The following is a 5615-nucleotide window of genomic DNA, read 5'->3' on the forward strand; positions in this document are numbered from 1 at the left end:
ATGTGGTGCTGGGGGATTGAACCGTGGTCCCTTTGCTTTGCTAAGCTTGTTCTAAGTAGGTGCTTTAGACCACTGAGCCATCTCACCAGCCCCTATAATTTTCATTGAATAGATTTTTTACTTTTCTAAGTAGATTAATTCCAAGGTATTTCATTTTCCTCGGTGCTTTTGTAAAAGGTATTGTTTCTATAATTCTGAGTGTGTTTCTTATCTGTATAGAGGAATGCTATTGACTTTTAGGGATTGACTTTGTATACTGCTATGCTACTGAATTTGTGTATCACTATTTGTAGCTTCTTGATGGAATTTTTTGGGTCTTCCACATAAAGTATCATGTCATCTGCAAATAATGATAGTATAAAATTTCCTTTACATACATTTATTCTTTTTATTTCCCTCCCTTCTCCAATGGCTCTAGATAATGATTACAGAACTATATTTAATAGCAGTGGTGATAAAGGATATCTTTTTCTCATACCAGATCTGAGAGTACAGGTTTCCCTACTTGGAATTATGTTAGCCATTGGGTTGTCATTAATGGCTTTTACCAGATTGAAGTAGAGGCCATCTTTTCCAATTTTCTGCAGGATTTTGAACATGAAGGAGTGCTGAACTTTATCAAAAGCATTTTCTGTATTAATTGAGATGATCATATGGTTTTTGAATTTAGCTCTATTGAAATAGTGTATTACATCTATAGATTTGCATATATTGAACCATTCTTGAATCCCTGAATGAATCCTGCTTGGTGATGGTGTATAATCTTCTTGATTATTTGGTGTATTCTATTTGCAAGAATTTTATTGCAGATTTTTGCATGTATGTTTATGAGGGAGAATGACCTGTAATTCTCTTTTTTAGTTGTGTCTTTTCCTGGTTTGCGTGTCAGTATAATACTTGTCTCCAGGAATGATTTTGGGAATATTTCTTCCTTTTAAATTTCATTGAAGATTTTGAGGAGTATAGGGACTTCTTGATTCAATTGTGGTAATTTGTATCTTTCTAGGAATCTGTCTAATTTGTCTGTGTTTTCTATGCTGTGAGAGGAAAGATTCTTAAAGTAGTGATTGATCATCTTGTGAATTTTCTCTAATTCTGTTTTAATTACACCTTTTCATTCCTCTTGTATTTAATTTTTTTTCTGTCCTCTTTTTGGTGAAGCTAGCTAGGAGCTTATCAATTTTATTTAATCTTTCAAAGAACCAGAAGTTTGATTCGTTAGTTCTTTGAATTGTTTTCTTCAACTACATTGAATTAATTTCTACTGTAATCTTTATGATTTCTTCCCATACTTGGTCTTTGGGTTTCATTTGCTCTTCCACTTCTAGATGTTGGAGGCATAGATTTAGGGTGTTTATTGTTTCCATTGTATTTTCTAATGTGTGAGTTCACAGATATAAATTTCCATCTAAGAGCTGCTTTCCTCACATCCTATAAATTTGCAATAATTTGTGGTTGAATTTTCATTGAATTGTACATATTGTTCACTTTGTTATTTAATTTCATCTGTGACCCATTGGTTGCTGAGTAGTGTGTTGTTGAATTTCCATGTATTTATAGGGTTTTTCTGGTTTCTTTTGTTGTGTATTTCCAGTTTTATTGCACTGTGGTCAGATAATATGCATGGGATAATTTCTGTTTTGTTGCATATACTTAAGCATGACCTATGGACTGGTATGTGGTCTACTTTGGAAAATGACCCATTTGCAGCTGAAGAAAATATGCATTCAGCTTTGGTTGGGTGGAACACTCTGTATATGTCAACTATGTACATTTTTTTAAAGTTCTGGTTGATTTCTGCTACTTCTTTGCTAATTTTTTGTTTGCTTGACCTATCTTTTTGGGATAAGAGTGTGTTAAGGTCTGTTAAGATTGTGGTATTAGATATTAGATTTTTCATGTCCATGAAGATTTGTCTTAGTTCAATGCTCCTATTTTTAGTACATACATATGTATGAGTTTTACCTCTTTGTCTTGAACTTCTCCCCTAAGCAATATATAGTGGCCTTCTTTGTTTTATTTGAACATTCTTGTTTTGAAGTTGAGACTGTCTGGGAATAGGACTGCTACCCCTGTTTTTTTCTGAGGTCCTGGAGCCTGTAGAATTGTTTCCATCCTTTGATTTTCAGCATGTGAATTTCTTTATCAGTTAAGTGTGTTTCTTTTATAGAGCGTATTGTTGCATTTTGCTCTAAACCGCAGTGCTAGTGAATTTGTTTTAATGGTGAACTGAGTCCATTTACATTGATGATTATTGACTTATGATTGCCATGTTATTCATATACTGTTGTTTATCGCTTTTTCTCCTATTTAAGTGTTTGACCTATGTGCTGATTTCTTTCTGTTCTCATTCAAGGAGTTTTGGTCATTTGGTCCTTTTCTAGAATATTTTTAGCAGTCTGTGTAGGGTCAGCTTTGTCATCATGAAGTTCTTTATTTATTCTTTGTCATGGAAGTGTTTCACTTCTCCATGATACATGAAAGTGAGTATTTCAGGGTATCGTAATCTGGGCTGGAATTTGTTTTCATAGAGGACTTGAACTACCCTACTCCATGCTCTTCTTGCCTTGATAATTTGTGAAGAGAAGTCTGCCATCAATCTGATGGGTGTTCCTTTAAATGTGGTCTATTTTTTTCTCTTGCATCTTTTATTATATTACTTTTTTCCTGGATTTCTGGGATCTTGATTATTATATACTCTGGTGTGTTTTTAATTGGGTTCAAGTAATTTGGATTTCTGTATGCTTTGCTTACCTGAATGCCAGATTGTTTCCTCATATTTGGGAAGCACTCTCCTATTACTGCTGTCCATATTCTTTTTATGTCACTTGTATGGACTCCTTCTCATTGGTATCACTGTGTTACATTGTTCATCTTTGTATCATTTTGCAGATAATGAATTATTTTTTCTTGCATCATAGTTGTTTTCTTTTCAATAATTTTATTGAGAAATAAATAGCAATGAGACAGTTTCAAATCAAACTGGTAGGAGAGTTTCAATAACTGACACGTTACATACTGCCTTCCTAGTGGTTATTTGTTGTACAAGATGCAGACATGATAACCTATTTACAAACACTATTGGAACAAGACACTTTATTTCTTGAATTAAGAGAATGTAGCTACATATCTATCCTAACCATTTTGAATACACAGATATAAAATGGACATTCATCTGTATCCCCTTTTTTTGTTTAGTTCCATCATTTAGATATAGGTGCGTGACCTCAGCAAAATATTCCAAAACAGTCCAGTAGCCCATAATAGTATTAGGTCTTCCGCTTGACTAGCAATGTCAGAAGTTGTTGACCTGAATCCCCTACAGCTCAACATAACAACAGGGCTTTATTTCTTGTACTTCGTTTTTATACTTTTCTGCTGGATGGTTAAGACAAAGGTAAAGCAAGACCTATGTAACAAGAATTGTAGCTTTTAGATCTGATCAGGTCAGTGAAATCCCTTCAGGATTTATCCTGAGATCGTGTATCTCATATTGTAGAACCTTTGTCAGTGTCAGCCATTTGGAAGAGTCACAGCCATTGCTTGGCCAAAGTGCTCTCTGTGGAAGACTGAGAGAATATTTTCTTTCCATGTGACTCTCCTTAGGCACACTCTACATCATCAGTCACCTTCTTGTTTGGCCCCATAATCTCCTTGATCAGAAAATTTAGGGCACAATTGAGTTACATAATGTGACAGTGCAAGTTCACATATGTCCTGAGTCTTAATTGACCTTGGAAGGCTAGGGACAAAATGTTGGCTTTCCTTGAGACACTCCTTTTTCTAGGTCTGCAAACCTAGGTTGTTAACCCTCCAGAAGAGAAGTTCATTGTCATTAGCATACAACCTTGGCTATTAAGCTTAACCTCACTATTTGTCTGAATATCAAACATCTTAGGCTCAACATGCAACAGGTATTTTTCAACAAGTATTGATATTTTGAACTCTAAGTCCCTACAGAATATGATGAAAAAAACATTTAAAAATTAAAATATATTTTAAAAATAGGCTTAAAGAATTATATAATTCTTATGTTTATACGTAAGTTCAAATATCTAACCATATACAACCTTGAAGGAGGACAGCCCCACAACAAACCATTTCCTGTCTCCTGCCTTTATTCACTATCCACTTGTTTTTGAACAATCTTCTAACCAAGAAACAGAATGACAGGCACTCCAAGCATGAACCTGCTATTACAAATTGCCTTCTTCAGTGCAGGTGTTTAGTTTACAGGTGTCAGTATATATAGTTTAGTCAGGGTGAGAATCATTACAATTAACTGCTAGATTCAAAAATCTAGAGATTCTCAGGATCATTGCCTTGCCCATCTTCTACATAAAACAGTATGGCTTGTCACTGTCATGTTTCATAGCTCTTCTCCTTTCCTTCTCATAATTAGATAGTCCTCGAGTTCCTGCTTTCCTTTTACTTGTATTATACCTTTCTTTTTGTATTTCTTCTTTTGAGTCCTTATACTAGGGAAACTATACAATATTTAAACATGTGTGTCTGGTTTATTTCACTTATGAGTACATCTTCAAGTGGCATCCACTTCAATATAAAGGCTTCGAATTTATTCTTTTTAGCAGAGTAATACTCCATTGTGTACAAATACCACATCTTTTTCAACCATTTCTCAGGTGATGGACATCGTTGTTGTTTAAAAGATTTGGCTATCACAAATTATGCTGTTATCAACATAGGCACACATATATCACTATGATATGATGTTGGCAGATCCTCCGGGAAAATTCGCAGTAGAGGAATAGCTGGTTTAAATGGGATTTCCAGTCCAACTTTTCTAAGGAGCCTCCACACTGATTTCCATAATGGTTGCACCAGTCTACATTCCCACCAGAAGTGGAAAAGGGTTCCTTTTTCGTCACAGTTTCTCCAACATTTGTTGATGGGTGATTTCTTTATGATAGAATTTTTTTCTCTGACGAAGTGATATCTCAATGTTGTTTTCATTTGCATTACATGGATGAATAGTGCTGTGAAGCATTGTTTCATATATTTATTCGCTTCTTTAATTTCATCCTCTGAGAAGTGTGTGTTCATCTCAGATGCCTATTTCTAGACTGGGTCTTTAAATTTTGGAGCCCTCATATTTTTTCGTACTTTATAAGTTCTAGCGAGCAGACCTTTGTCTGAGTACTTATTTGTCATGATTTTTTCCAAATTTGTGGGTTGTCTTTTCACTTTGTGGGTAATTTCTTTTGACGTGAAAAAACTTCTCAGTAAGAGCAGGTCCCAGTTGTTAATTCTTTCAACTGTTTCCTGTCAATTTGATTTTGTTCATGAACTCTATTCCTACCCATATGTCTTCAAGAGTTCCTCTTAATTTCTATTCCAGGAGATTTAGTGTCTCTGGTTTAATGTTTAGATCTTTAATCCATTTTGCCTTTAGCTTAGTGCATGGTTGTACACTTTGTTCAAGTTTTAATTGTTGGAATGTAGAGAGCCAGTTTTTCCTCTTTGTTAAAGAGGCTGTCTTTCTTCCAATGAATATGTTTGGCCCCTTTGTCAAAGATAAGGTGGCTGAGTGTGTTCATAGGGGTTTCAGCATCTTCTAATCTATTCCATTGATCCTCAGGTCTATTTTGTTGCCA

Source organism: Octodon degus, unplaced genomic scaffold (genome assembly GCF_000260255.1).
Source record: "Octodon degus isolate 3935 unplaced genomic scaffold, OctDeg1.0 scaffold00062, whole genome shotgun sequence".
Taxonomy (NCBI): Eukaryota; Metazoa; Chordata; class Mammalia; order Rodentia; family Octodontidae; genus Octodon; species Octodon degus.